The sequence below is a fragment of the Somniosus microcephalus genome, chromosome 1 (assembly GCF_052327205.1).
Source record: "Somniosus microcephalus isolate GS21.2 chromosome 1, FLI_Smic_1.0, whole genome shotgun sequence".
Taxonomy (NCBI): Eukaryota; Metazoa; Chordata; class Chondrichthyes; order Squaliformes; family Somniosidae; genus Somniosus; species Somniosus microcephalus.
This window is the reverse complement of record NC_140987.1, coordinates 337,444,982-337,456,887: the sequence shown is the minus strand read 5'-3', so window position 1 is coordinate 337,456,887 and position 11,906 is coordinate 337,444,982.

Below are 11,906 nucleotides of genomic sequence, written 5' to 3'. Positions count from 1 at the left end.
AGATTGGGAGTGTGAGAGAGAGAGGCTGGGAGTGAGAGAGAGAGAGAGATTGGGAGTGTGAGAGAGAGAGACTGGGAGTGTGTGAGAGAGGGAGAGATTGGGAGTGTGAGAGAGAGAGACTGGGAGTGTGAGAGAGAGAGAATGGGAGTGCGAGAGAGAGAGAGACTGGGAGTGTGAGAGAGAGTGAGAGAGAGAGTGGGAGTGTGTGAGAGAGAGAGAGACTGGGATTGTGAGAGAGAGAGAGTGGGAGTGAGAGAGAGACTGGGAGTGTGAGAGAGAGAGACTGGGAGTATGTGAGAGATAGAGAGAGACTGGGAGTGTGAGAGAGAGAGAGAGAGAGAGTGGGAGTGTGTGTGAGAGAGAGAGACTTGGAGTGAGAGAGAGAGTGACAGGGAGTGAGAGAGAGAGACTGGGAGTGTGAGAGAGCGACTGGGAGTGTGAGAGAGAGAGAGAGACTGGGTGTGTGAGAGAGACAGGGAGAGAGAGTGGGAGTGTGTGTGAGAGAGAGAGAATGTGAGTGTGAGAGAGAGAGAGAGACTGGGAGTGTGAGAGAGAGAGGGAGAGATAGACTGGGAGTGAGAGAGAGAGAGAGAGAGAGACTGGGAGTGTGAGAGAGAGAGGGAGCGAGAGTGGGAGTGTGTGAGAGAGAGAGAGACTGGGAGTGTGATAGAGAGAGAGAGAGACTGGGAGTGAGAGAGAGAGAGACAGAGACAGAGAGAGAGAGACAGAGACAGAGAGAGACAGAGAGAGAGAGACAGCGAGAGAGCGTGAGAGAGAGAGAGAGGAGAGGAAACACCAGCTGGAGAGAAAAAGCTGGAAAGAGAGAGAAACAGAGGCCTGAACCGCGAGACCGGAGACCGGGAGGAGCAGCCCGAACCAGGACAATAAATAAGAGGCCTGGGGAGGGTGAACCCGAGAACGCGAGGCCCAGAGACCGCGGGATCGGAGACCGGGAGGAGCGGCCCGAACCGGGAAAACAAGTAAGAGGCCTGGGGAGGGCGAACCCGAGACCGCGAGGTCGGAGAACGGGAGGAGCGGCCCGAACCGGGAAAACGAGTAAGAGGCCTGGGGAGGGTGAACCCGAGACCGCGAGGCCCAGAGACCGCGGGAACGGAGACCGGGAGACCAGGGCAGAAATCAGCCTGGTCAGTCAAAAAACCCGGGGGCCTGAGACCGACACGACGACGCGAGGAGATCCGCCCAGAGCGCGGAAAGCGAATGAGTCCGGGGCACGGAGAGTGGAAGAGTTTGGAACACGGAGAGAGAGAGCGAGTCCGAGACCCGGAGAGCGAGTGAGAGAGTCGGAAGAGAAAAAAAAAAGAACCGGAGAAATAAGTTTTACCTAATTCTACCTAAGTTTCATTTTAGTTAAAGTTAGTTCGGAAAAAGTTTAATTTTATTTAAATTTAGTTCGAAAAAAACCTGAAAAAAGAACAACAAACCCGCGAGGAAAAGGAATAGAAACCCGAGAGAAACGATAAACTACCCGAACCAAGAGCCTGTGAGAGAAAGAGAAAGATAAACCTTTAAGAACAGCTATATCAAAGATGAACCCCTGAAAAACTCCCAATTTTGGACCTAAAAGTGGGCTAAGGTGGAACACGACACAAAAAAGAGGAAAAAAAAAGATATCTATCTGAGACAAAAAACAAACGACTACAATGAGCAGGGAAATGATATATCCTGAGCAATGCACAAAAAATAAAGCAAAGGAAAAATACAAGTACACAACACTAAAAAATAACCCAGAGATCCTCTACGTTGACTATACCACACACAAAGGGACTAAGCTGAAGAACAACCTCATATTCTACACCGAATACGTCACCTCCTGGAAGGAGACTTTACAAAAACACTACGCATACGTCTCCAGTGAAGGTATTGGCAGTGGAGGCAGACTGAAAATATGTAAAGATGGAAACCTAGATAAAGATGACCCCCTGCTAACCATAAGCTACTACAACAAAAATAGAAAGATCATGATACAGGGGAATGTGGAAAATCTGGACTCCTTCGAAAAGGAATTCCCCCAGTTGAAAACTAAGGCAGACACAAAGAGGACCAATGGACAGGAAGCAAAAGAGAGTCGAACAGAGGATGATGAGAGCCAAGTGGAGGAAGAAGAAGAGAGACCAGCAGAGGAAAACACCTCCCTGTCCATCTCCACCCCCCCCACACCTCTCAATGAAAACAAAATGATGAAAGAGAATCTGGCCAAACTAGAACTTGATTTCAACGAATACAGAGAAACACTGGCCAAGAATCTGAAGGAGGAATTCAAACAGCTAAAAACGGAAAACGAGTCCACCATCCACAAGATGAGAAAGACCATAGAGGAGCAAAGAAATGAGATCAAAGAACTCCGTACTCAACTAAACAAAACGAAGGAGACCGTAGAAAGGCTCAGCAGGCAACACAAACCTCTTAAGGTCCAAAAACCTGAGGACACAAAAACAACACACACAAGGACACAGAACCCGCCGGATGCCACCCCACACGAAGACACACCGAAAGCCACAAACCCCGTTCCAACCAGCCCTCAGTCGAATCATGCCCAGACTACTGCTACCCAGTCCTCACACACAGGAACACAAAAACCGACAGATACCCCCTCAAACGAGGACACACCGAAAGCCCCAAACCCCGCTCCTGCCACACAACATATCTCAGAAACCCAGCCAACAACCAGCCACCAGGCGAGTCCTACCCAGACTACTGTTACCCAGTCTGAAAAACCAGCCCCTCAGGCGGTCCTGCTGACCGACTCCAACGGAAAGTTTCTGGACCCCCAGAGGCTGTTCCCAGACCATCAAGTCCTGAAAAAATGGTGCAGCAACACAGACCAAGCAATGAAGATCCTGAACAAAGAATCCCTTGGAAGCCCCAAATGGATTGTGATCCACACAGGCACGAACGACCTACGCACCCTACAGGAAGGCACTGCTAGGGCGGTGAGCAGGATGGCAGAAAAGGCCAGCAGGGAATTCCCCGAGGCGCGGATCGTGATCTCCACACTACTGCCCAGAAAGGACACCCCAGCCTATATAATCCACAACACCAACAGAGAGATCGACACGAGATGTTCTGTCCTCCCCAACGTCTCCCTGGCCCATCATCCAAACATCAACACAAGGGACCTCTATGACGAAATACATCTACTCAAACAGCGGATGTGGGTCTTCGCAAGAAACCTCATAAACACTGCCAAAAGACGCAGCCCTCCCACCCCCTCTACCATTGGGAGCCCAAACAGGACCACCAATGTCCCCCACCCCCCATTATAAAAACCAACAACAGAACCGTGCTTTTATACCTGACCCAAGACCCCCCTCTAGACCACAGACTGTAGACCAAGAACTGAGAAAGATCATGACGATGCTGAACAGCCTGATAGAAAGCCGGAGAAATTATTAATATTGTTATTTATCATTATCATTATTGTTATCTTATCAGTATTGTTACTATTATTAGATAGATATATGTGCATGCCTCATGAAATTTATACTAAATCATCATTTAGCATTATAGAAAATAGTGTTTCCACACTCATCCCACAAAATAGGTCCATTTTATTTCGTTTTATTGAACTATATAAATGCGTTCTTTCCACATAAGCTGCTGGAATATCCAGGGCCTCCGCTCCTCAACTTTTGGGATGAAGAGTACAGACCCTGAATTCCTAAAAGCTATAAAAGACATTGATATAATTGTGTTAACAGAAACATGGTGCCAAAAGGACGTGCCGACCCACTGTCCTCCAATGTACCATGAAATCATTGTGCCCTCAGTAAAGAACACTAAAACACGCAAGGGCAGAACCTCCGGGGGAATATTGGTGTGGTATAAGGGAGAACTGGACAAACACATCTCACCGGTAAAACAGGGAAAATCACACGTATGGCTAAAACTAGATAAAAATATAGGAATAGCAAAAAAAGATGTTTACTTATGTGCGATCTACATACCTCCAATAGAATCGCCATATTTCGAAGAGGAGTTATTTGATACTCTCCACATGGAAATCAGCCATTTCCAGGCCCAAGGAAAGGTGATAATATGTGGGGACCTAAATGCAAGGACCGGTTGTGAACCTGACTTCATAGACCCACAGGGAAACAACCATGTGTTTGGCCAGACCCCTTTAGATGTCACACCAGCCATCGCAAATCGGAACAACCTTGATCGTGAAATAAATAAAAGCGGTAGGGAGGTAGTGCAACTCTGCCGAGCCTTAGGCCTGTACATAGTTAACGGTAGGTTCAGAGGGGACTCCCTAGGGAGACTCACATACTCCTCAACTCTTGGGTCTAGTGTGGTGGACTATACAATCACTGACCTGGGCCCCTGCGATATCAACTCATTCACTGTCAGGCAGCAATCCCCCCTCTCAGACCATAACCAAATAAATATGTACCTTAAACTTTCTGCCCAAACTACAGACACAAAAAAAGAACCCAGTAAGCTCCATAAAATAAACCAGACATACAGATGGGCCCCAGACAGTGGAGAAAAATTCATCACAGCACTAAAGTCACCTGATCTCACAAGTAAAATATCAAAATTTAAAGAAAACCCATACGAGATCACCAGAGATGGTGTAAACATGGCCATAGAGGATATAAATATGATCTTCCATGAGGCAGCTGTAAAAGCCGACCTTGTGAAACAGAAGAGGAAGCGTCACAAAAGACAAAATAAAAATAAGAAATGGTTTGACCACGAATGCAAAAATGCCAGAAAAGACCTGAGAAAAATATCAAACCAAAAGCATCGCCAACCAAGCAATCCGGACCTACGTACTAGATACAATGAAACCCTCAAAAGATATAAACACACCATTAGGAACAAAACACAAAACTATACCCACAAAATACTCGAAGAAATTGAAAACTCCACCAATCCAAAACAATTCTGGTAAATGTGGAATAACCTGAGTACAACACAATTGCAAGCATTACCAATCCAAGATGGCGACATCTGGAGAACACATTTTGAAAACCTCTACAAAGACATCCCAATAAACGAAACAAACCCAAGTCAACATCAGGTCACAGAAAAACTCCACACATTAGAAGCAACAATTAAAGACAACCAAAACCCTCTAGACTCCCCAATCACATGGAAAGAACTGGCCACAAAAACAAAATCTCTCCACCTAAAGAAAGCGTGTGGCCCAGACAACATCAAAAATGAAATGCTCAAGTTCAGCAATATGGAGATGCAGGTTGCGGTACTCAAATTATTCAACATCATATTACGTTCAGGCTGTTTTCCCGATATCTGGTGCCAAGGACTAATCTCCCCCATATATAAAAGTGGAAACAAATCAGACCCAAATAACTACCGCGGCATCTGTGTCAACAGTTGTCTAGGGAAGTTATTCTGCAGTATTCTAAATAGTAGATTACTTGATTTTCTTAACAAACATAATATCCTCAGAAAAAACCAAATAGGCTTTCTTCCAAAACACCGCACCGCCGACCATATCTATACCCTTCACGCCCTCATTGGAAAACATATACACCAAACAAAAAATGGGAAAATATTCGCCTGTTTCATCGACTTCAAGAAAGCCTTTGACTCTATATGGCACGAAGGGCTCTATTATAAACTTCTTCAGTGTGGAATAGGGGGCAAAGTCTATGACCTTATTAAATCAATGTATCTGAAAAACAAATGCGGGGTCAAAATTGGAGACAAACGCACCGATTTCTTCACCCAGAGAAGAGGCGTCCGGCAGGGCTGCAATTTGAGCCCGACCCTGTTCAACATATACATAAATGAATTAGCAGACATGCTGGAGCAAAGCGAGTCACCAGGTCTCCGTCTCCTGGATGGAGAAGTGAAATCCCTGTTCTATGCGGACGACCTGGTTCTGCTGTCTCCCACAGAACAGGGATTACAGCAACAACTAGACCTACTCGACAAATACTGCCAAAATTGGGCTCTAAAAGTAAATCTAAAGAAAACCAACATCATGATTTTTCAAAAAAGGCCCAGATGTCAGGAAAACAAATACCAGTTTACCCTCAGTGATACCACTATAGGACACACTATGAGCTACACCTACCTTGGTCTAACTATTACAGCATCAGGGAGCTTCAGCATAGCAGTGAATGCACTAAAAGAAAAAGCACGAAGAGCCCTATAGGCAATAAAAAGAAAATTCGACAACATCCAAATCCCACTCAAAATCTGGCTCAAAATATTTGACAGCATAATCCTGCCCATTGCACTGTACGGTAGTGAAGTATGGGGCCCGCTAAATCACCAAAGCTACACTAAATGGGAAAAACACACAATAGAAGCCCTACATGCAGAATTCTGCCGAAGCATCCTTCGCACCCAAAGAAAAACGCCAACAAATGCATGCAGAGCCGAACTAGGCAGATACCCACTGATAATAAACATCCAAAAACGAGCACTAAACTTCCTAAATCACCTCAAATCTAGCTCCCCAGACACCCTTCATTTCAAAGCCTTTCAGACCCAAGAGCTAAACCCAGAAAAGAGTCCCCTGAGTCAGCTGCTACTGAAACTAAGTACTCAGCCGGACCCTGACCAGCCCCAGACCAACACAGCCGTCCAAACACCAATCCGAGTGAACCAAATCATTAAAAAATGCAAAGAAACCTACCTGGAACATTGGAACAAAATAACCGAAAGCCAAAGCAGATTAGAATGTTACCGGGCCCTAAAAAGAGAATATAAACTGGCAGACTACCTCACGACCAGCAGAGACACAAAACAGAGACAGACCCTCACCAGGTACAGACTAAGCGACCACCAACTGGAAATTGAAAAAGGCAGATACAAGAAATTCTGGCAGCCTAGAGAGAATAGAATATGCGATCAATGTCTGGCCGGCGAGGTTGAAACAGAGATGCATTTCCTCCTAAAATGCGAATAATTCAACACATTAAGAAACATATTATTCAACAAGCTAAGCCAAACAACCCCAGATTTCAAGGAATTGGATGACCTGTCAAAATTGAGATTAGTCCTAGGAGAAGGAGACAGACCATACCTTGGGGCCAAATATGTAACAACATGTCACAACCTGAGGACTGTTTAAAATTAAGACTGTTTAAAATTAATATTGAACGTACCAAATGAAGTACAAAGACTGTTTAAAATTAATATTGTTTAAAAGTAATATTGTATGTACCCAACAAATGTCAAATCGATTGACACCTACAGAATGTTGGAAAACTGTACCTTTTTGCTATGTAAGCTTTGGCAATATGGTTCTCTGTAAACTTTCATGCCAATAAAGCATTTGAATTGAATTGAATTGAATTGAATTGAATTGAGAGAGAGAGAGAGTGGGAGTGTGTGAGAGAGAGACTGTGAGTGTGAGAGAGAGAGAGAGAGAGACTGGGAGTGTGAGAGAGAGAGAGGGAGAGTGGGAGTGTGTGAGAGAGAGACTAGGAGTGTGTGTGAGAGAGAGAGACACCGGGAGTGTGAGAGAGAGAGAGAGAGAGAGACTGGGAGTGTGAGAGAGAGAGAGAGGGAGAGAGGAAGTGTGTGAGAGAGAGAGGCTGGGAGTGTGAGAGAGAGAGAGAGACTGGGAGTGTGAGAGAGAGAGGAAGACAGAGACTGGGAGTGAGAGAGAGAGAGAGAGAGAGACTGGGAGTGTGAGACAGAGAGGGAGCGAGAGTGGGAGTGTGTAAGAGAGAGAGAGACTGGGAGTGTGATAGAGAGAGAGAGAGAGAGACTGGGAGTGTGAGAGGGAGAGAGGGAGAGTGGGAGTGTGTGAGAGAGAGAGGCTGGGAGTGTGAGAGAGAGAGAGAGACTGGGAGTGTGAGAGGGAGAGAGGGAGAGTGGGAGTGTGTGAGAGAGAGACTAGGAGTGTGTGAGAGAGAGAGACACTGGGAGTGTGAGAGAGAGAGAGAGAGAGAGACTGGGAGTGTGAGAGAGAGAGAGAGGGAGGGAGGAAGTGTGTGAGAGAGAGAGGCTGGGAGTGTGAGAGAGAGAGAGAGACTGGGAGTGTGAGAGAGAGAGAGTGGGAGTGTGTGAGAGAGAGAGAGACTGGGAGTGTGAGAGAGAGAGGCTGGGAGTGAGAGAGAGAGAGACTGGGAGTGAGAGAGAGAGAGACTGGGAGTGTGAGAGAGATAGACTGGGAGTGAGAGAGAGAGAGAGACTGGGATTGTGAGAGAGAGAGAGAGAGATTGGGAGTGTGAGAGAGAGAGATTGGGAGTGTTAGGGAGAGAGAGATTGGGAGTGAGAGAGAGAGAGAGACGGGAAGTGTGAGCGAGAGAGATTGGGAGTGTGAGAGAGAGAGACTGGGAGTGTAAGAGAGAGAAACTGGGAGTGTTAGAGAGAGAGAGACTGGGAGTGTTTGAGAGAGAGAGAGAGACTGGGAGTGTGAAATGTCAAATCGATTGACACCTACAGAATGTTGGAAAACTGTACCTTTTTGCTATGTAAGCTTTGGCAATATGGTTCTCTGTAAACTTTCATGCCAATAAAGCATTTGAATTGAATTGAATTGAATTGAATTGAATTGAATTGAATTGAATTGACTGGGAGTGTGTGAGAGAGAGAGATTGGGAGTGTGAGAGAGAAAGATTGGGAGTGTGAGAGAGAGAGAATGGGTGCGTGAGAGAGAGAGATTGGGTGTGTGAGAGATTGAGTTTTGGAGCGTGAGAGAGAGAGAGATTGGGAGGGAGAGAGAGACAGAGATTGGGAGTGTGAGAGAGAGAGAGACTCGGAGTGTGAGAGAGAGAGAGACTGGGAGTGTGAGAGAGAGAGAGACTGGGAGTGTGAGAGAGAGAGAGACTGGGAGTGTGTGAGAGAGAGAGAGACTGGGAGTGTGTGAGGGAGAGAGAGACTGGGAGTGGGTGAGATAGAGAGAGAGAGACTGGAAGTGTGAGAGAGTGAGAGAGACTGGGAGTGTGAGAGAGAGAGAGAGAGTGGGAGTGTGTGAGAGGGAGAGAGAGAGAGTGGGAGTGTGTGTGAGAGAGCGAGAGAGAGAGAGAGTTGGAGTGTGAGAGAGTGAGAGAGACTGGAAGTGTGAGAGAGAGAGAGACTGGGAATGTGACAGAGAGAGACTGGGAGTGTGAGAGAGAGACTGCGAGTGTGTGAGAGAGAGAGAGAGAGAGTGGGGGTGTGTGAGGGGAGAGAGAGAGAGAGTGGGAGTGTGAGAGAGAGAGAGAGACTGGGAGTGTGCGAGAGAGAGAGATACTGCGAGTGTGTGAGACAGAGAGAGAGAGTGGGAGAGTGTGTGTGTGAGAGAGAGTGAGAGAGACTGGGAGTGTGAAAGATAGAGACTGGGAGTGTGAGAGAGAGAGAGAGGCTGGGAGTGTGAGAGAGAGAGATTGGGAGCGTGAGAGAGAGAGAGAGACTGGGATTGTGAGAGAGAGTGAGAGAGATTGGGAGTGTGAGAGAGAGAGATTGGGAGTGTTAGGGAGAGAGAGATTGGGAGTGAGAGAGAGAGAGAGACGGGAAGTGTGAGCGAGAGAGATTGGGAGTGTGAGAGAGAGAGACTGGGAGTGTGAGAGAGAGAAACTGGGAGTGTTAGAGAGAGAGCGACTGGGAGTGTGTGAGAGAGAGAGAGAGACTGGGAGTGTGTGAGAGAGAGAGATTGGGAGTGTGAGAGAGAAAGATTGGGAGAGTGAGAGAGAGAGAATGGGTGCGTGAGAGAGAGAGATTGGGTGTGTGAGAGATTGAGTTTTGGAGCGTGAGAGAGAGAGGGATTGGGAGTGAGAGAGAGACAGAGATTGGGAGTGTGAGAGAGAGAGAGACTCGGAGTGTGAGAGAGAGAGAGACTGGGAGTGTGAGAGAGAGAGAGACTGGGAGTGTGTGAGAGAGAGAGAGACTGGGAGTGTGTGAGGGAGAGAGAGACTGGGAGTGTGTGAGATAGAGAGAGAGAGACTGGAAGTGTGAGAGAGTGAGAGAGACTGGGAGTGTGAGAGAGTGAGAGAGAGTGGGAGTGTGTGAGAGGGAGAGAGAGAGAGTGGGAGTGTGTGTGAGAGAGCGAGAGAGAGAGAGAGTTGGAGTGTGAGAGAGTGAGAGAGACTGGGAGTGTGAGAGAGAGAGAGACTGGGAATGTGATAGAGAGAGACTGGGAGTGTGAGAGAGAGAGAGAGACTGCGAGTGTGTGAGAGAGAGAGAGAGAGAGTGGGGGTGTGTGATGGGAGAGAGAGAGAGAGTGGGAGTTTGAGAGAGAGAGAGAGACTGGGAGTGTAAGAGAGTGTGAGTGAGAGAGAGAGAGAGACTGGGAGTGTGAGAGAGAGAGAGTTTGAGAGAGAGAGAGAGACAGACTGGGAGTGTGCGAGAGAGAGAGAGACTGGGAGTGTGTGAGACAGAGAGAGAGAGTGGGAGAGACTGGGAGTGTGAAAGATAGAGACTGGGAGTGTGAGAGAGAGAGAGAGACTGGGAGTGTGAGAGAGAGAGATTGGGAGCGTGAGAGAGAGAGAGAGACTGGGATTGGGAGAGAGAGAGAGAGAGATTGGGAGTGTTAGGGAGAGAGAGATTGGGAGTGAGAGAGAGAGAGAGACGGGAAGTGTGAGCGAGAGAGATTGGGAGTGTGAGAGAGAGAGACTGGGAGTGTGAGAGAGAGAAACTGGGAGTGTTAGAGAGAGAGCGACTGGGAGTGTGTGAGAGAGAGAGAGAGACTGGGAGTGTGTGAGAGAGAGAGATTGGGAGTGTGAGAGAGAAAGATTGGGAGTGTGAGAGAGACAGAATGGGTGCGTGAGAGATTGAGTTTTGGAGCGTGAGAGAGAGAGAGATTGGGAGTGAGAGAGAGACAGAGATTGGGAGTGTGAGAGAGAGAGAGACTCGGAGTGTGAGAGAGAGAGAGACTGGGAGTGCGAGAGAGAGAGAGACTGGGAGTGTGTGAGAGAGAGAGAGAGACTGGGAGTGTGTGAGAGAGAGAGAGACTGGGAGTGTGTGAGATAGAGAGAGAGAGACTGGAAGTGTGAGAGAGTGAGAGAGACTGGGAGTGTGAGAGAGAGAGAGAGAGTGGGAGTGTGTGAGAGGGAGAGAGAGAGAGTGGGAGTGTGTGTGAGAGAGCGAGAGAGAGAGAGAGTTGGAGTGTGAGAGAGTGAGAGAGACTGGGAGTGTGAGAGAGAGAGAGACTGGGAATGTGAGAGAGAGAGACTGGGAGTGTGAGAGAGAGAGAGAGACTGCGAGTGTGTGAGAGAGAGAGAGAGAGAGTGGGGGTGTGTGATGGGAGAGAGAGAGAGAGTGGGAGTTTGAGAGAGAGAGAGAGAATGGGAGTGTAAGAGAGTGTGAGTGAGAGAGAGAGAGAGACTGGGAGTGTGAGAGAGAGAGAGTTTGAGAGAGAGAGAGAGAGACAGACTGGGAGTGTGCGAGAGAGAGAGAGACTGGGAGTGTGTGAGACAGAGAGAGAGAGTGGGAGAGTGTGTGTGTGAGAGAGAGTGAGAGAGACTGGGAGTGTGAAAGATAGAGACTGGGAGTGTGAGAGACAGAGAGAGACTGGGAGTGTGAGAGAGAGAGATTGGGAGCGTGAGAGAGAGAGAGAGACTGGGATTGTGAGAGAGAGAGAGAGAGATTGGGAGTGTGAGAGAGAGAGATTGGGAGTGTTAGGGAGAGAGAGATTGGGAGTGAGAGAGAGAGAGAGACGGGAAGTGTGAGCGAGAGAGATTGGGAGTGTGAGAGAGAGAGACTGGGAGTGTGAGAGAGAGAAACTGGGAGTGTTAGAGAGAGAGCGACTGGGAGTGTGTGAGAGAGAGAGAGAGACTGGGAGTGTGTGAGAAAGAGAGATTGGGAGTGTGAGAGAGAAAGATTGGGAGTGTGAGAGAGACAGAATGGATGCGTGAGAGAGAGAGATTGGGTGTGTGAGAGATTGAGTTTTGGAGCGTGAGAGAGAGAGAGATTGGGAGTGAGAGAGAGACAGAGATTGGGAGTGTGAGAGAGAGAGAGACTCGGAGTGTGAGAGA